Genomic DNA, 20,619 nt, shown 5'->3' on the forward strand with positions numbered 1-20,619 from the left:
GGTTGGTTGGTTGGTTGTCCTTCATTCTCGAAGAGAACCAAAATGACGTCATTATGCTAAAGTCAAGTTTCAGTGTGTCTGGCTGTGGCTGATCAGACCAATATGAGCTCAGGATGCTCTACCACAGGTCAGGTACAAATAGTCCATGTGAACATTTGGGGTGGATTCTCTAAACTTGAGCATCCTGTGTTTCCTTTGAGCTATTTCAATTCTTCTTTGCTCATAGAGCAAAATGCCTTCTCTGATGTGGTCACACCATGCTAAGCGGTCCTGTGCCAGCGTCTCCCATGTCACACAATCAATTCCAAACTTCTTGAGAGTGTCCTTGTATTACTTCTTCTGACCACTTGCCCTGTGTGAGTTCTCCATAAATTAGTCTTTTTGGTAAACATACATTTAGCATTCAAACAACATGGCCAGCCCACCAGAGTTGCACTCTCTGAAGCAGAATTTGAATGCTTGACAGTTTAGCTTGAGAAAGGACCTCGTTGTCTGATATCTTATCCTGCTAGGTAATCTTCAGAATCTTCCTAAGACAATTCAAATGGAAGCGATTTAGTTTCCTGGCATGGTGCTGGTAGACTGTCCAGGTTTCGTAGGCATACAACAGTGAGGTCAGCACCACAGCTCTATAGACTTTCGGTTTGGTAGTCAGTCTAATACCTCTTCTCTCCCATACTTTCCTTCCGAATCTTCCAAACACTGATCTGGCTCTGGCAATGTGTGCATTTAGGGTTAGGGGTACAGGAGGGACAAAATCAGGAGTGAGTTTTGCAGAAAGGGATGAGATGTCAGCTCTTCAGTTTTGCCTGGGGTCCCTCCCAGGGATAACTGCCTCTCCAGAGATAAGGAAATGCATTCCCCTCTGAACAGTTCTGTGCTTAGAGTCAGAGGTGAATGTATTTATGAGGAGGGAGGAGAAAGAACAGGGCAGTATTAGGTCTGACCTGAGTCCATCAGCTACCGTGTGCCCCTTCCTTCCTCTACCATCCCTTTGGTCTAGTGGTTCTTTGGAAGCCTTCATCCAGAGGCTGAATACCTTGTCAGATAGGTTGTAGAGGGAAAGAAATGAGCTTTTGTGAAGCACCTACTGTGTGCCAGGCATTGCACAGCCCCTGCCCTCAAGGAGATTGCATTCTAACGAGGAAAGACCACATATAAAAGAAAGGAAGCAGGGGAGGGGGAGGGTGGAGACGTTATGCAGGGTCTGACCATGATTTTGAGATCTAGAAGTTCTGGGATGGGGCTGAGAGGCCAACTTGTTCCCTTCACAAAATGGAGGTTCTGGGGCAGGTCTTGTGGAGGGACATCCGATGGAGAGACAGCAGCTCCCCTCACCACCCCCCATACACCCCATGCTAGGATGTTTTGAGGCTGGCTGGCTCCAGGCTCTGGGGAAAGTTCCAGAATAAGACAGCCATAGAGGAATGATTCTGAAGTCCAGGAGGGAAATACATGGTGAGGGGGACAGAAACCATTCACTCTGAGATTCTGTGACTGTCCAAGGTGGTCCTGAAGGTCAGTGTCAGGCCAAACCTTCCTAGGGACGTTGGTAGAGTCTGGCTATTGGCCTCTGTCCCTCATGTCTCACACTGGCTCTTGTCCAGACTGACCACTACCATCTTCTCATTTCTCACATCACTCTGACCTAGCCTGGTTCAGTCCCTGACAGTCTCAGAACCTTGAGGCTCCCTGGGCAGGGCATGTGAAGAAGGGGGATCACTGTCCACATTGTCCAAGGCCCATCTGGCATCTTGCTTTTCGCATGTCCTTTATTCCTAGTCTCTAACATATTCACAAATGTGAGACTTTTGCCTTTTTTTCTGTGTGTGAGGCAAGACAAGGCAGCAGTGATTTCCTATTCCAAATGTGTAAAGGTTATTTTGTTATTGCATAATACAGATTTTGACACAACTCATCGCCAAGACTGAAATTCACTGCTGGCCCTAAGAGAAGCAAATTTTCCCAGAGCCCCAATGTGGGCTCCCAGATCCTGAATTCTTGGGAGGACTTTGGCAGAATTCTGAGAGGCCATTTAGAGCACAGATCATGGACCTAGCCTGGTCAGCCTGAATGCTAGGTTGGGCCACCATCCCCTCCTCCAGATTGTCACATGGCTACTCAGCCCACCCAGTGGACATTCACCTGCCCAAAGACCCTCTGACACCATAGGCACTACACTTCTCGCCCCTTCCATCAGGTCTGGGCCAAGGGAAGACTCATGCCATCCTAAAGGAAAGATGTGGATCTCCTGGCCAGAGCTCAGCCTCAACTCCTCAGAGAATGTTTCTGTGTTTCCCCTCCCCCCAATTCTCAGGATAAGCATGGAGCTGAGCACCCTGGTTCTAGTGAGGGCTGGCTTTGAGCACCACCCAGGCCTCCTTTGACCCTGGTCATACCAGTCTTCTTGGTCACTTGCTGGCCTTCTTTAGATGGGCCCATGGCCACTTGTTAGCAGTGCTGGGGACATGCATGGCTGTGGGCCCATTCTTCTCCCGGATACTTACTTCCTCAGGCTACAGCCCTGAGCCAAAGGACAGAGTATGGCATGACACAAAGGTCTGGACATGACTGACAGCCAGCCCTGGGAGGACCCAGGAAAACAGCTTCAGAGCTCCCCACTGGATGGAGAGCATGGTGTGCACTAAGGAAGAAGCCACTGCATCTCAAACTCGATTGGTTTTCACCTTCTTCTCTTGGTCAGATTTAGCTCAGTTATTTCTGACTCTGTCTCCATCCCCAGGCCTGTCTCTGTCTCTACGTCTATCTGTGTCTCATTCTTTGAGTCCATTCACCCCAACCCCTCCTTCCATTCCTTCTGGTCCTAGACTCCCCTGGATAAAGAATAAAGGTGTGTGTGTGTGTGTGTGTGTGTGTGTGTGTGTGTGTGTGCACGCGCGCGCGCGCGTGCTCACGCACTCGCATGCCTTGTAACTTTATTCCTTCTTTGCCAATAAACTCTTCCAAAGCTCAGGTGACCCGTGGGTGGACATGCAGTGAGGGGAGAGGGGAGGGGAGTCAATGCTAAAGCCAGAAGCACCCTGAGTGGGGCACAGGAGCCTGGGACCCAAGGGACTGGTGGGCTCTGAACACTAGGCTGGACCAAGGTAAGCAGCCAGGAATGTCTGCCTCTCAGGGATGCCGGATAGGTCACACAAAGGAGAGGATAAGAGTCTGTGTGTGGGGGGGGGATGCATCTGGGCAGCCCAGGGCCCTCCCTGGTCCTGCAGGCATCCAGTCCCATCCCAAACCTCTCTCCTGTTTCCTCCAGCCCCGCAGGTCCCCTGGAGCCCTGCCCTTTGAGTCTTGGGGCTGGGGTGGAAGTGGGTGGTTCTGGTGCTCTGGGTATGAGCTTCATTTGGTCTTGCTAGGGCTCTGATGGTCCTTGAAGAGCAAAGTCAATTTCTGTGGGAACCAGCCCTAATGTCCTGGTTGCCTGGTGGCTGCTTCAGCTCTTCACCAGCAGAAACAACTGAACTCCTTGTCACAGTCTATCTCCATCTTCATCCCAGCTTCCATGCCAATACCACGCCACCTTAATGTGGGTGTCCCAGTCTGCAGCTGAGGGGTGGAGGGAGCCAAGCAGGGGATGTGGAAACAAGCCTGACAGCCTGGCATAAGTACCAGCCTCTGCTGCTTCTGTGATGCCCAGAGTCCCAGGGCCCCTTTCAGAGGGGCATGAGCAGACCTGGTGCCCAGCTTCTCATCACCTGCCTTTCATTTTCCCATGATAAAATGGCCTGGCCCACTGGCTACCTGGCTTCATGATTGATTGAGGCTGCTCAGAGGAGAATCCAAGGACATAGGGGTACATGAGTGAGGGTTACCTTGGGAGGAGCCCAGGATCTTTCATTAGACCATTTAGTTCTCTTGGCATTGTAAGAAAAAGCTCTGTGCTTGGGTCTTGGAGTACCAGCTATCTGAGATGCAAACCTGGTGGCCCCCTGGAATAGCACCAGGTTTCTCCACCCTCCATCCCCGGGCCATTCACTTCTCACTCATCTGTCTCTGCTTCCCACTCCTCAGTGGACCCCCATCAGAGTCAGGGTTCCAGTGGGTGACAGGCAGAAATGCTGAGATAATGAAGTTCATTGAAGATGGAGGATCCAGAGACCAAGAAGACAGGGTGGGGGACGCTGCCTGAACCCAAAGTCGTTTTCACTTGAGAGGACCTGAAGTTCTCATCACAATTCACCCCATCATTTCAAAATTCAGGAAATAGCATATTCATTACCAACACATTATCAAATGAGATAATGTATGTAAAGTGTCCTGTGAATTTCAAAGCAACATAAATGTCAGCTATTTAATGGAGTTTATTCTGCAACATTGCTTTAGAAATTTGATTGGTTCAGTGTAGGCGGCACCTTTGCCAAAAACGTGGTGTTGGAAAAACGTTATTTTGGTTTCTAGAAGCAAGGCTCCGTCTCCCAAACAAAACCATCCTGGTGAACTTCATGGGGCCAGTGTCAGAACTGTACCAAAGGAGTTTTCAATACAAAATTTCCCTGCTGATTCAGGAGAAGCCTTAATCTCCCTATGACGATTCCTGCTCATTTGATTACGTGCCCTTGGGACTAGGCTGGGGAAGAAAAATACCATGCTCAGAGTACATTCACCATGCTAATTAATTTTCAGCTGAAATCATTTGTCCAATTTAGAGTTCAGATGTTTTAAACCACTGGAAACAGAAGGTCACCCAAGCTACAGGTAAAATCACTGGTGTTCTCCATAAACCTCAAGCTAAGCACGTGAGAATGAAAAGGCTGAATCAGAAAAAAGAGGGCTCCTAGATCACATCTTATTTCTAAACTAAAGCCAGGCCAGTAGGGCTGGGATGCCTTGGCAGATCAGATCTGAGACCTCCCCCAGTGAATCCCAATCTCTGCCCTTGCCTGTCTAACCTGTCCATGACCAGCCATGCTTCCTTATGGGACCTCTCAGCCTCTGGAGCAATTCTTCATTGCTAATAAATGGTCATTGACTTGTACCCTTCATGAGCCTCCCCAGTGCCCTTGGGAGGACCCCCAGAGTCCGCCTAACTGCCACACCCCTGAATGAGGGCAGATTGGTGGGAGCAATGGAAGGAGGGCCAAGCAGGGGTTCCAGTGAGCTGCAGCACCTTTGAAAATTGTGCTGGGCTTTTGGTGCCTGGATTATTCTCCCGGAAACAAAGGCCCATTTTAAAAAAATACCATGTCATTGCTATCTTGTTTTTCACATGACCTATACTTCTTGGAATATGCTTTTCCCCTTCCGGTCTCATACAGCCATCCCCTTTTAGCAAAAAAAGGGGGGGCCCACTTCATCCAAACTAATCAATAGAGGCCACAACATGTGAAATCACCTAGCCCCCCAGAGATTCTCCCTCCTTCCAGAAGAGCTGTGCCCTTCAGAGGGTCAGAGGATGGTAGAATGTAGAAGTGGGAGGTGCCTATACTCCATCAGATCCAGCTACCTCCCTTCACAACTGAGGAAACAGAGGCCCAGAGATCCAGCAACTGGCCCAAGGTCCTACCGGCAGGGAGTCATTGAATCAGAACCTAGGTATCAGTCTTCAGAGTCCAAATGGGTGATGCTTTTGTTCAGTCACATCTGACTCTTCATGACCCCATGATCTGTTATTTCCTTCTCCAGCTCATTTTACAGATGAGAGCCCTGAGGCAAACAGAAGTTAAGGGACTTGCCCAGGGTCACACAGCTAGGAAGTGTCTGAGGCTGGATGTGAACTCAGATCTTCCAGGCCCTTCACTCCATGCACTATGGCACTGCCTAAATGCAGTGAGCATCCATCTTATTTGTAGAGGCCTGGATAAGACAACAACAAATCCTCATTGCTGCTAAGGCAGGGTTGGTGTCATCCTGAAAGTGCTGGCAGGGTGGAAATGGAGGAGGAGAGAAATCCCTTCTTGGGGACCCTGGGGCCAGTTTCTCACCATGTTGGCTTCCAAGCATCAGACATGTCAAGGACAGAGCTGTCCTCAGGTCCCAGAGCCCCCGAGTGAGCAGGTGGAGGAGCCAGGACTGGGTGGCAGGTCAGCACTCGGCAGACAGTGCCAGATGGACGAACCCTGGCTTGAGTCACCTGCAGGCCAACGTTTCCGGCGCCAGCCCATATACCCTGGTGCTGCCACCGTGGCCTCCTGGCCGAATCTAGGGGACCTCAAAGCATCTCTTCTGGGCCCCCGGCCCCTCTCTGGGGCAGGGCTTCTGCGATAATCACTGGCCAGGGCGGATGGATCTGTCTATGAGAAAACGCATTTATAACAAACAGTGCGAGCAGCAGGAATCCCGCTTTTCTTTCCTACTGGCTGAGAGGAGGTGAGGAGGAACTGACCAGACACCTCGGTTACCCTAGGAGGTGATAGAAGGGTGTGGTTAGGTGTGGGGGTGGGGGAGGGCTGGGGTTGGGAGCCGGGAGAACCTCCCTGCCCCGCAAGGGCGGGGGAGCACAAGGCTGGGTGTGGCAGCCCTGCCTTCCAATCCCAGCTCAGGACAGAACTTAGTGGGTGGCCTTGGGCTAGTCCTTTCCTCACTCTTAAGCTCACCATCCACACTGGTCAGATGGGGCATTGGGAGAATTGAACAAGGATGACAAGATCCCAGCTTTGGGAATGGGCAGATCCAGCCCCTTCCAGCTCTGACCTTCAAGGATGCTCAGCTGCCAGCTGACATTTCTGTCACTTCCAGGGGGCATGTCTGTTTACGGGGATGCATTTCTCTGCTCCTCATATGGCACCAGCCTTCAGACTGAGTTCAGTCTATCGGATAGAAAGTAAACCCTCACCTGGCCTGGGCAGATGATGCGGTGTTCTGGTTCATGGAGATTTTCTGGTTAATAAGGTGTTGGACTCAGGGATGTCCAGAATCGTGGGATCCCAGCTCTGGATCTGGAGAAGATCGTTTCATTTTATGGATGAAAAGATCAAGGCCCCAAGTGGTCACATGAAGATACAGAGCCAAGAACTGCCTGGTCATCAGTGAAGATGAAGCCTAGAAGGGTCCAACACTCTCACTTTACAGATGAGGAAACTGAGGTACAGAGAGGGTAAAGGACATTCCAAAGTCTCGCCATCAGTTGATGACTGGACCATTCTTCTCAAACAAGTTCCCTAGCTGCAAAATTGGTGTTCTTCCCTCTACACTGTGGGAATCATGAAGCTCCGACATCAGCAGTTTTGTGCAGATGTATCCTGGGAGGAGCATCCCTTTCCTGACCCCGACACAATGCAAAGTAAAGTCTCCAATTGAAGAAAAATCACTGGCAGTGTCACTTACTGAAAAATCAATGAAAACCACTCCTGTGATGCCCTGTCCCTATGAAGGGCACTGGCCTTTGGAAGAAAGGGAGTAAGCATTTATTAAGCACCTACTATGTGCCAGGCACTTGCTGAGTGTGTTACAAACATTATCTCATTTGATCAACACTGGGTGTGTTTGCTGTTCAGGCATTCTCGACTGAACACAGAAGGTGGATGGTAATAGAATACAGAGACCCAAGGCTTCCCAGAGTACCCCTCTCAGCCTTGCCCTAGAGGACTCTCGGCTAATACCACAAGCCCATTTCCTGGAGGGCAAAGTTGGAAAATAAGGGCTGCCAAGGTCTTTCTCTCTCAGTATCACAATCAGCCACCCTCACCTTCTTCAGATGAGCAGAATCTGTAAACTGCAGGTCAGTGCTCTTGATCCCACTTCCTGACAAAATTCTAGAGGCTCTTGTCAGTGGGATGGCTTATCGGAAGGAATCACAAACCCCAGCTTCATTGCTGCATCCACCAAGAATGGGTCATGTCAGCTTCTCCTTATTTCCATTTTTGGAAAGACAGGGAAGCTCAGTAGATAGAATTTATCCAGATTTCAGAAAAGCATTTGGCCGAGCTTTTCACATTCTTTTCTGTGGAAGAGATGGAGAGACATTGGCTAGATGGCGATGCAGATAGGTGGATTTGGAGTCAATGGAAAATCTGGCTGGACAGTTAAGCATTACTTTACAGATGAGGCACAGAAAGATCGAAGGAGGTTCCCAGGACACAAAGGGAGTCAGAAGCAGTGATTAGGTTTCAACTTTGGTCCTTGAAAGCTCTCTTCATGGTCCTGCCCTGTCAGTCAGCCAATGAATATCGATTAGGTACCAACTATTGCCAGGCACTGAGCTGAGTGCTGGGGATACCACAAGAGAAAGAAGGCAGTCCCACCTTTGAGACGCTCACTATCTAATGGCCATGCTCTTGATGTTTCTGGTCCACTTTTTTGTGGTGAGCACATCCTGCTCTTCGTTTTCCTCAGACTCCCCTCAGACAAGGGGAGACTTCTAATTGATAACAGCCTTTTCTCCTCCTTTGCCAGCCCAGGTATGGGTCAGGTTGAGGGTCTCCCCTGCTCTTCTTCCACACACTGTCTTCTGGGTTGGATGACTTCCACCTGTGAAGCCTTAGAGTTCTAGAAAGATCAAGTCACTTCTTCCTCCAGGGGGAAGCCTAGCAAGTGGGCTCTTTGTCCTTGCAGTGGCCCTCTTGTCTCCTGGAGGCTGTTTGGAGGCCCTGAGTTATCAATTTGATTTCCTACTCAATAAACTCAAATGACTCCCTTTTGCTCCTAGGATCATGTAAACACCTCTGTTGCCAGTTAAAATTCTTCCAAACCTGGCTTCTGCTGACCTTTCCGGCCATATTACATATTACTGACTTTCCTGTATTCTATAATCTGGCTGCTAGGGAGGCGCCATAGTGCAGAGGCCTAGTGTCAGGAAGACTCATCTTCCTGGGTTCAAATCTGGCCTCAGATAGTTCCTAGCTGTAAGACCATGGGCAAGTCATTTAACCCTGTTACTTTATTGTCCTCATTTGTAAAATGAGCCAGAGAAGGAAACGGCAAGCCACTGCAGTATTTTTGCCCAGAAAACTCCAAATGGGGTCACAAAGAGTCTGACATGACTGAAGCCACTCAGCACAGGTCCTGCCGGATTGCATAGTCCAGAGGCAATGAGCCCCACCCCGCAGCTGTCACTGCTCCTCCCTGACTGTTTCACAGATCCCACCTTCTTTTCCTCCAGTCAGTCACAAGCTGTAGCCCTTCTACCACCCACTTCTACAAGCAGACGTCAGGCCTTTGGCAAAGTAAAGTGCCATGTTTGTTCTATAGCTTCTGATGCAGACTCCACTCTCCCTGCCCATCATCCATAGGTCATGGACACTGCCTCTATTTATTGTATATTTATTTATATATTTCTCAATCATTTAACTTGCATAAAACTGCGCTTCTATTGTTACTAGATTCCTGGCTTTGTTTTAATGTGTCACCGATGAAGTCCTTGAGTGTTACGTACCTAGCCCTGTCTTTCCCATAAACCCTGGGGTTTTTATTTAGTGTGGTGCTTTTTAGAAGGTTGACTCAGAGTAGATGTGACCACATTCTAATGAGGAGAGGCTGGCTGCACAATGTAGTGCTGGAGCTGAGTTCTGAAGGGCTTCTAAGAGGTGGAGCTGAGGAGGGAATGGATGCCAAGTGCGGGAGACAGCTCATGTAAAGGCACTTTGCTGAGAGATTGAGGGTGGCGTGTGAAGAACAGCAGGTGTGGTTTAGCTCACTGCCCAGCTGGCCCTCCCATGCATGAGCTAATACAAGATTGGCCCTGTGTTCAGACTGCTCCCTAGTAAATCAGTCATCTTGAAACAAAAGCCCAGCCTTAGAGCAAAGCTGACTGTATGCTCCTTGAAGGGAAGGATGGCTTCTTGGCCTTTCTGTCCCCAGCACTTAGCACAGTACAGGGCTCATAATACACATTTAATAACTGCTGGTTAACTGACTAATTGATCTTCCCCATCTTCCCATTCCTGCTAATTGTGTCTCCCCTTCTAAATTACCTTGTAAGTATATAGCTTATATTTATTATTTTTTATATTTTATATGTGCATATGATATCCCCTAATAAAACACAGGTTCCTTGTCAGCAGCAGACACTTAATAAATGCTTAATTGTTTGGACCCCTACCCAAGGTATCTACCTCTCATTCAGGCAGAGCCCTGAGCCCCCATCTCCCTTCCCCAGCAAAACCCTGAAGTTCACATCAGCCCAAACAGTGATGAAGAAAGCCAATGAAAATAGTAATAACTTCTTTCACCCCAGAACCACTCAAAAAGTACCCCAAAGTCCTGAGGCAACAGGAGAAGGGTCCTCCAGCAAAGTCAATTACAGCACAGGCAAACATTGGGATAGAGAAAGTGAATCGATCCTTTCAGCAGATAGCTGGAGCCCCAAAGCCTGTGGGTGCAGGAATCTCTTCATTGGAAGGGAACAATGCTCTTAATTTGCATGAGGGGCAGGATGGAGCTGGTGGAAGCCTGAGAGAAGAGAGATTGATTTCTTTGGTCTCTTTGGCCTCTCCAGGTTTTCCTGCCTTCCATCTTTGAGAGAAAAAATTAAAAAATACCAATCCCCCAGGCTGCTGCTAAAGTGAGAGAGAGATTCTGGGAAGACACTGCCAGGAGAGGAGGTGGAAGTCTGCATCATGTCCCTGTCCCCTGCTTGTTACACTAAAGACTTCTGGGAATTTCCCTTTGGGTGAGATTTGGGACTCTCCCTCTTGGTGCAACTGAGTTACTTTGCTCCCAATGGGAGAACTTCCGATATATATGTATATGTTTTCTGATTTCTGACTTGGATAGATAGGTTTATTTCCTATTTGCTATGTGTGTTGATTGTAGAACTGGTATTTGTCAGGAAGGGAACCAAGGCTTGGCCATAGAGCTTAGGGATTCTTTTCCCTGTTAAGAAACAGCGATCAGGAGTTTAGCTTGAACCTAAAAACTATGTCCCTCAGACTCATAATATTCAAGGGAGTAGATATGTATTATTCTAGTTGGTAGCCACTCTCTCTTCAGAGAGCCAGAATAGCAGACAGCTCCCTGGACATATCAAGGCCAAGAGGTGCTATCATCCCACTGAAAAACATAGTAGGCATAGAAGTCTGGCCTTGCTACAGAGCCCTGAGTCAGGAACTAAAGCTGAAGAGATGAGTAAATCACAGAAAACACTTACCAATATAAAATTATTATAGAAATAGAGATTCCCCCCAGATAAGGAAGCAGAGACTCCAATGGAGGAAAATGGATTTTCTATAAGGACTAAATGAATGTCTAGAAGAAATAAAACAGGGACTTTTGAAAAAGTAAAAGCTCTGTAGGAAAGAATTGGAAGGCAAATAAAAACTTTAGAAGAGAAACTGTCCCAAGAAAATGAACCCCTTAAAAATTAGAATAGAGCAAATAGAAATGAATGACTCTATGAGATAACAAGAAATATTAGAACAAAATGAAAAGATGGAAAAAAGGGAAAATGTAAGAAATCTAACCATGATTAAAAAAAGAAAACTTAGACACTTCAATAAATAAAAAATGAAAACTTCCCAGATGTATCAAAACCAGAAGATAAAGTGGAAAAAAAGACTCTACCCATCCCCCTTGAAAAGACCACCCAAAGGCAAAGTCACAGGAATGTTATAGCTAAAATCCAGAGCTCTCAATGCAACACGCATCCAAAAAATAGCAATTCAGCCACCAAGGAACTACAGTCAGGATCCCATAAAACCTAGCAACTTCCACCAGAAATCAGATACATTGAATTACAGTCTCCCAAAATGCAAAAGACACAAGGTTACAACCAAGAATCACTTGCCCTGAAAAGGTGAATGCAACCACACAGAGGGAAATATGGATCTTTAACAGAACAGAAAACTTTCAGGCATTTTTGATGAAAAGATCAGAGATGGGCAAAAACTTTGAAACACAAACACAGGAGTCCAGAGAAACCCAGAAAGGTACATTTATTTTGACCCATTGCAAAGACCTGTAGAATGATGTAGTGCTAACATTTTAACAAGGAGAGAAGATACCATTCTTCCTTCAGAGCCTTAAATGGCTTCAAAGGATATTGAAGAAGTTAAACAAGAAAAGTAGAGGTCCTGGCTGGAGAGCCGGGGTGAGTTGATTCTATTCTGAGGGTTTAAAGGGGAGGGGAGAAGGTAAATGGATGAAGTTGTTGGAGGGAGGCAGAAGGAATGGAGTTTACTACTCACAATTAGGCGTACATGAGAAGAGTGTACAAATGGAGAAGTATACACACACATTTAGCTAGCATTTAGGGTATATATACATAAACACACATATACATACATATATACATATACATACACGTACACACATACATATATATATATATATATATATATATATATATATATGGAGAGAGAGAGGGGGGGGAGGGAGAAAGGGAGATTGTTTGAAATGCATAAATGACTACTGAACACACACATTTGTTGCATAGAAATATGTCAGACTCAATAGGGAAACTGGTAGGGATGGGGTTAGTGTAGAGAAGGAGGATAATACTGGGGAGAAAATAGCCCAAAGTAGAATGTATTTCTGCTCCTGAAGGGAGGATTAAACAGAGGGAAAGAAAAGGTTTCTATTCTAAGGGGGTGACTTAGATTTCCTCAGACTACTGGGGGATGGCCAAGCCAACTATAGCATATGAATGTAATGGAATATTACCCTGGTATTAGAAATGACTAAAGAGAATAATTTATGCAAAGACAGCACTGGAAGGACAAATAACTCTGAATGACTTAAGGCCTCTGACCCATGCAATGACCAACCATGTCTCCAAAGATCCCATGATGCAGCAGGTTACCCACATCCTGAGATAGAGGGGATGGACACTAGGGGCAGAGACATACAATCTTGGACAGACTATATGGGTTTGTCTTCCTTGACTATGTTCAGTACAAGGTTATTTTGCTTTCTTCCTGTTAATTGGGAAGGGGGGAGGTAAGAGAGTGAAGAGAACTAATAATAATGATACCCCCAAAAGAGGGCCATTGAAACAGTGTAAAAATCCCCAGAGGTTCAGAAGGAAGCACAAACAAGCCTAACCATAAATTTGAAAATAACATGTTGAAATCATTATGTGCTTAAAAAAGATAAGCAAGCCACATCAATACAATGGAAATTCATGGTTTCATAAACAAGCCTCCTTTTGGTTTCTGCCATGTACTGCTCTTTCAGCACTTAAGCCCAAGATAAAAAATCTAAATAAACTCTTGTTGATTGACTGGTGACATAGGGATTGGCTTACTGTTTTTAAAGTTCTTAAAGACCTATCCTTTGGTCTCCTAAGGACCTCTGCTTTCCTGCCCCATCTCATTGTCGATTAAACTCATCTCTCTTTGAGTGAGAATATAGGAGAGGACTTTCTGGAGTCACCAGGCTGAGCAGGCTGACATTGAGACTGGCAGCTTTGGGGAGCACTCCCAAATGGATGAAATCCAGAGCCCTCGGAGTACTTCAGAGACTGGGCTCAGCTTTATAGAAAATGCCATTTGGGGAAAATGCCATTCTTTTTTCCTTTGTTTTTTCAAAACATCCCATTGATTCTCTTTGAAATTGTCTTTAAGGGCCCTAATCGTGTTGGCTAGGCTGGCCTCTGTTTCTTTCCTGGAGCTTCTCAGACATGCTGGGGCAGCTGCTGTGACCCAAAACCCATTTCTGGGGCACCAGGGCAGATAGTGATAGAACTGAGGCTCTTCTTCAGGGGATTTTCTGCTCCCTTACCACCCACCCAAGGACTCTCTTTTGCATTGGGGAGTCTTTTATTTGCTCAATTGTTCAGTCTCTCAACTCTCTTTGTCATAGGGTTTTTTCCCTTTAAAAATACCTATATTTTCTCTTTTTCTCATTTCTATTTTACTTCTTTTTGGTGCATATTTTACTGTTTAGAGGGATGCAAGGTGGCTGGACTTGGCCTGGCCACTCTCTCAGCCGTGAGTTGTAGAGGTCGCAGGTGCCGTCTTTTAACATGGAAGCTGGCTTCTTAATTCTGTCTTCATCCATCCACCCTAGGGTGTCTCTGTGTCAGGATTGTTTCTCTTTAGGTACCCAAAATTTCCCTCCTGAGAGCTTCCCAACCCACCTGGGATGGTTTCCTTGGAAAATTCTAGCCCATGGGCTACCTTCTCTGAACACACTGACACTTACTCTTCTATAATTTAGGGTGTGTGTGGAACAGAGAAGACACAGCTTTCATCTCCAGGATGTCCTGGCCACAGCCCCTGAGGCCACAGCCCCAGCCTGGTAGGTGATAATCTGACCCCAGAGAGCATTCCCCGAATAAGGACATTCTTCACACTGTGCTTTGGAAGAGACAGAGCTCCAGGAGTTCCAGAGTCACCTGTCCCTCCTTCATTTCCCACCTCCACCATTGGAGAGTGATCTATTGCCAACCTTCCTCTTTCTACCCCATGGTGACAGTGATGCCTCTTTCTGCCTGTGTTGCTTGGCAGCCACATGGCCTCTCTCTGAAAGCCCTTTCCTGGATTTCCTCATTAAGTGACCTGCTTCAAGTATCTACTCCACCCCTCCCTCTTTACCTCCCTGCAGAAGTGTGCTGGAAATTGTTTAACAACAGGCTTTCCAAAAGTAAGACATGTACACAGTATGCTTTCAGGTTTAATTTGCATTACTAACATTTTTCCATTACTTGTTAAGTCTAGAGTACACCATCAATGAAAAAATAAATCTAATCCCAACCTGGAGTCTGCCTGTCTCTGAGATGTAAGGAAGTGCCCTGGTTGCAGCTGGATCCCCCACACCCTGGCCCTGGCTCCTTATGAGCTAGGCCCATGTTCCTGCCAGTCCAAGCCGATCTGGCCAGCTCTAAGTGGTGGGTTCAAGGCAAGACCAGCCTCCTGGAGGAAGGCTGTCTCATTGACTGTGTTGTGGACAGTCACGTGAGCTAATCCTTTTTTGGATTTGTCTCCTGGAAATATCTCAGGACCTTGAATGTTTGTCTTCCTCCTGTATTGTGAATACTGGCTCTTGGACCTAGCTGGTAAGACCACCATGGGCAGTTTTCTCTCTCCCATTTGCCCTTTGGAAATCTAACCTTAGATTTGCTAAATTCCAGGGGGAGGGGGAAATGCTCTTTGTGAGGCACATCCCTTCCCAGGCCAGAAGCCTACCCTTTTGATATTGTGATATTTCCAAACGTTTAATTCCTGTCATAACTGAGCATCTTCTAAAACAGCTGTTCACTTCCTCCAACATCCCTTCTCTTCCAAAGCCCTGGCCTTGGATAGGTAGCAATAAGAAAAGCCCCACCTGCATCCCCAAAGCCTCCACCAACAAAGTCTCAGATCAGGCACAACTTCCATGCAGAACCTGATCTGAGCTCTCTCTTTCTCTGTCTCTTTCTCCCTCACTCTCTCCATCTCTGCCTCTTCTTCTTTCTGTCCCAGTCTTGCTTTCTCTGTTTCCCCAGTCTCTGCCTCAGTCTCTTTGTTCTTCTCTTTCTGTCTCTCCACCCCTCCCTACCCCAGCCCCTGCCATATATGGAGCCATCATGGTGGTGATCTGTTATGATCATGTTGGTGCAATGCCCAGGATAGAGATCAGTGATTGATTAAACACTGGAAAGGAGGCACTTCCTATACTCATGTCTAGGAGTTTCATTTCCAACTAGGTTCTTCCTGGGTCATTCTTCAAGGATGGTAATGATTGGCAGGAAAGGTTTCATGGCTGTTTATGAAACATCTGCACACAACATACAAATGATGCCCCAGTACCATGCCCATCTGGGGATGCGGGGAGTCAATCTAAATGATACTGTCTGATGATGGCTCCTCATGGCAGCAGACGAGGCTCAGTCTCAGAGGTGGCTTCACACCCAAGGGCAGTCTGCTTCCACAGACTTTGAAGATGACTTTGGATGGCAACAAGTCCAACCTCCAATTGAATGGCTCTACACCAAAGTCTCTGCCCTTTCTTCCTTGGCACAATTCATGTACCAAGTGTTACAATCCAGTCTCCTTCCTTGAGCCCCTGGACACAATGACAGAACACCATTTGTGCCTCCAGGCATGGTAGTTTGCACCCACGGACTCCTTCTATCCTGCCTGCAATTGTGGTACCAGCTTAAGCTCAGGCTGAACTTGGTCCCTTTTCCTGTATGTCAATGTCCCAACTGGGGCATTGAGACTCGAGTGGAATAAGCCTCCAATTTCCAGTCATCAGTGCAGTGATAATGCAGGAATCATGATGTGGGTTTGTACACAGAATTCACCATTCCTTTGCTTTGCACCAAAAACACCATTGAGAATTCTCCTCCAAATTCTCCTTTATGGTTGGAGATTAATCTTTCTGAACCAATCAGACTCTTAATAAATTGGGTTCTTTGGAAGGCCAAAGAGGGAGCCCTGTAAGTACAGGAATCTGAAAGGACAACGTGTCTGTGAAAGTGGATAAATCAACTGAGGCACCATTAATTTACACAATAAATGGGTTTGTTAAGCTGATTGACAGCGAAGGTCTAGCAATGTTAACTGGTAAAAGGGTCACAATGGTCAGAAATGCTGTCACAGTATTGTCCCTGGCCAAAGAGACTGTGATGGGAATTTACCAAGTCTGGCTCCACAGCTCACCTATGTTACCTAGAAACAAATACCTGTGAATCCACATACAGGCCAATGCCTGTGAGCTTCTCTGCATTCTCTGGTCTCCAGATTGTCTGGTGACCGCTGCTCTGGCAACTGTTGTGTGGGTGTGTGTGGGGAGGGGGGGCCGTGATCAGGTCTGCTCTCCTCCCCCATTTCCTCACTGTCCCCATCTGCTCAGGCACCATGAAGCATACATGGAGCTGGGCTAAGTGAGCTCCCTTGGCCACTGCCCAATACATATATTCTCAGCACTGAAGTATGTGGAGAGGACCGATCAGTGCCTTGGTCTCCATGAGGGCAACAACGAGAAGAAGCTGCCTCCCTCCCTAAGCTAGGAAGGATGGTTTGCTCAGAACTTAAAAGGAGGGGCTACCCTCCTTCTCCCCCATCTGAGTCTTTCTTTTGGGTCTCCTGTGATTATGGCAGGATCCCTTCCCTCTCTCCCCCTCCCATCCCCAGTTTCTGTGTCTGCTCACCCATGGTAGTGAGAGCAGGTATGTGCCCTTCAGTAAACTTAGACTAGATTTCAAGGCCCTTGCTGCCTTTCCCACTTAATGTTTCCTTCCCAGAGAACTTGAGTTATCAATGATCATGAGAGACAGGCTTTTGAGGAATGGCTGTATCAGGAGTTTGGAAGTTCCTAGAGTCCCCAACCAAAGTGGGTCATCAGCAGCAAAAGCTTTCTACAACTACCCCCTTCTGGGAGAAAAAGACCAACAATGGGACAATGACTCCAAATAGTGTTCTGGGTGACTAGAATACACAAGCCTTGGAGGAGTTATTCAGATAGTTCAGAATCAAGGTGAAGGTAAGGAGTCCTGAAAACTGCTTGGTCCATATTTTGAGGTTTCACACATCAGTCTTCTGGGAGAGTAAAGTAGGAGTTATGAGTTACTGTTTACTATTTTAAGTCATAGTCAACCCATGTTTATGAGTATTTTGGTTTTTAAAAATTCCTTTGAGGTGGAGGAAATAAATAGCTGTCCTATATCTGGTGGGCAACTAGGTGGTACAGTCCATACAGTTCCAAGCCAGGAGTTAGAAAGATTCATTTTCTCAAATACACTCTGAGTCAAATTTATAGAAATATAAGTCATTTTCCAATTGAAAAATGGCTAAAGGATATGAATAGACAGGTTTCAGATGAAGAAATCAAAGCTATCTATAGTTAATGAAAAAAATGCTCTAATTCACTATTGATCAGAGAAATGAAACTCTGAGGTATCACTACACACCTATCAGATTGGTGAATATGACAAAAAAAGGAAAATGTTGGGTGTTGGAGAGGATATGGGAAAATTGGGACACTAATGTGCTGTTGATGGAGTTGTGAACTGATCCAACCATTCTGGAGAGCAATTTGGAACCATGCCCAAAGGACTATGAAACTGTGCACACCTTTTGATCCAGCAATAGTGCTGCTAGGTCTATATCCCAAAGACACCCAAGAGAGAGAGACAGAGAGAGAGAGGACTCATTTGTGCAAAAATATTTCTAGCAGAAATTTTTGTGATGACTAAAAATTGGAAATCAAAGGGATACCCATCAGTTGGGGAATGGCTAAACAAGTGGTGGTCTATGATTGTAATAGGATATTCTTGTGTTATAAGAAATGACAAGCAGGATGATTTAAAAAAAAAAAAACCTGAAAAGACTTATGAACTGATGCAAATGAAGTGAACAGAACCAGAATGTTGTAGGGAGGAAAAGCAATAATGTACTATCAGGAACTGTTAATGACTTAGCTATTCTCAGCAATACAATGATCCAAGATAAACCCAAAGGACCCATGAGGAAGCAGACTATCCACCTCCAACAAAAGAACTGATACTGATTGAATACAAACTGAAGCAGGCTATTTTTAATTTCTTTCATTTTTTTTCTTTTGAGTTGTCTTATATAAAATGACTAATATGGAAATGTTTTACATAATTGCCCATCTGATTGCTTACTGTCTCAGGGAGAGAAGAGGGGAGAAAGGAAGGGAGAAGTAGATTTTGGAACTCAAAACTTTAGATAAAAATGTTAAAAATTTGAAAAAGAAAGACTCATCTTCTTAACTCCAAATCTGGCCTCAGATGCTTACTAGCTGTATGACCCTGGGCAAATTACTTAGCTGTGTTTGCCTCAGTTTCCTCATCTGTAAAACAAGCTGGAGAAGGAAGTGGCAAACCACTCCAGTATCTCCCCCAAGAAAACCCCAAATAGGGCCAAGAAGGGTCAGACACAACCAAAACAGCTCAACAACAGCAACAAAACTGGTCTACATTGCTCACTTAGAAGCTTTTTAATTGTAGCATCATTGTAACACAGGGTCATTGATTTAGGGATAGAGGGAGCACAGAGGCCATCGATGAGGAAGCTGAGACCTAGAAAGAGAAACTGCTCAGGATAATACACCTGCTAAGTATGAGAAGCATGATTTGAACCCAGTTCTTCTTGGCTATAAGCCCAATACTTTGGAAGAAGATGCTAGACACGGGCAGAACTTGAGATTGAAATGCTTTTCCCTGGGGGATTGGGGGATGAAGAAGAAGCTTGACCTTTTTTAGAGATCAGGCTCCCTTAGGACCGAAACTGCTCCTTTGTGAGGGAGGGGCTTGCAATCTCTCCCCAGCCCACCTCTACCCCCAGGGCCCAGAGGAGATGGAAAATCTCTCATCAGGGACCCAGGGGGAAGAAATCTGAAGTGTGAGGGGCCTCAGTTATCACTGGACCTATGAGCAGGTCTTCATGGACAATATCATTATGGCAACGTGCCCTATGGAACAGAGCAGATGGTCAGCACAAAGCAGCCAGCCTTATGTTTGGAACTGGAAAAAGGAATTTTTATTTGTTCACAAGCCTTGAGGAGGGAAACTAAAGGTGCAGATTAGACTTTACATTGTCTAAATGAAGCTTCAGTCAAAGTTTAATAAGCTGCATGTACCATTGCTCCTCCCCCGAGGCACACGCATGCACACACCACACACACACACACATACATACATACATACACACACACACACACACACACGGGAGTTTGATTTTACAATCACAAGATAATGTTGTTTAACGTGGTAAAAACCTGCTCATGTAACATTAATTCGGCAGCCTCTGAATTTTAATGTGTTGGGAAAGGGAACTCAGCAGGAGAAGCAGATTTTTGTGGGTTTTTTTCCTCGTCCTGGAACAAACAAGCCCTAAATCAGTACCTTGGCACCAGTGCCAGGGGCTCCGCCAGACTAATAGCGGTGAGACTCTTGGCCACCAGCCATTTGTGTCTGGACTCGGATTAGAGCTGGTGAATGAACAGGCTCAGGCATCAGGCACATCTGCATTCCAGCTGATGGAAATAAATGGTATATGGGGCACCTTATCCAGAGGGACGCTGGGAACAAAACAATCTTGGGAGACTCAGCCGTGTGGCAGCAAATGTCTTCTTTCACAGAAAGCAAGAACTTTTATGCTCATTAATTGCTCAAAGATATAATTTAGAAAATTAAATAAATTAAAAATGAAGGTGTTCCCTTCTTTCCAGAAAATAATTTTTAAAAGTTTTTTTTTTATTCATGAATTATTTGGGGAGCCAGCAAGAATGCCTGGTAGGCCTAGAAAAGGGAGGATTATCCCAGCTAAGAGATGTTCATTCGTAAGAAAGCAAAGAAGCGTAAACCATATGAGACAGTACTTGGAGTCAATGAAGTGTGAGCTTCTCTGCATTCTCTGGTCTCCAGATTGTCTGCTGACCGCTGCTCTGGCATCAAACTCCGAATACTCACTCAGGACCAAACAGGTAGGCCTCATCGCTTTTCCTTTGCCCAGGTTTGTAAATGTCTCATTCCATCATAAACATGGACAGAACCAGGTATGTCAAACACAAGGCTCTTTATCATTTGCTGCCGCCTCTAAGGGTGGGGCCAATCCCTGAACGTACAGAATGCCATTTAAGTGAACTCTGACCTCAGGAAGAGCCATCTACTCCTGAGTATCCCAGAATACGGCTGGAGGTTGCATGGACCCTGTCTGCAGAGGAGTATTTTGTCACTGTAGATGTTGGTCCCACCCAAGGCTGCTGTAGCCCAAAGGAACGAGAGTCAGAAATTACCTGCTCCCTGGACAATCCACACCTCACCATCTCATGACCTTACAG

At 46.2% G+C, this 20,619-nt stretch overlaps 1 protein-coding gene across 1 annotated transcript in view; it reads right to left on the reverse strand.

Annotated features, from left to right (window-relative positions):
- The window catches only part of ADGRA1 (adhesion G protein-coupled receptor A1), a 310,443-nt gene that overhangs the window by 159,404 nt on the left and 130,420 nt on the right, over window positions 1-20,619 (reverse strand). The window lies entirely within an intron of this gene.

Source organism: Trichosurus vulpecula, chromosome 8 (genome assembly GCF_011100635.1).
Source record: "Trichosurus vulpecula isolate mTriVul1 chromosome 8, mTriVul1.pri, whole genome shotgun sequence".
In the NCBI taxonomy this organism is placed as follows: domain Eukaryota; kingdom Metazoa; phylum Chordata; class Mammalia; order Diprotodontia; family Phalangeridae; genus Trichosurus; species Trichosurus vulpecula.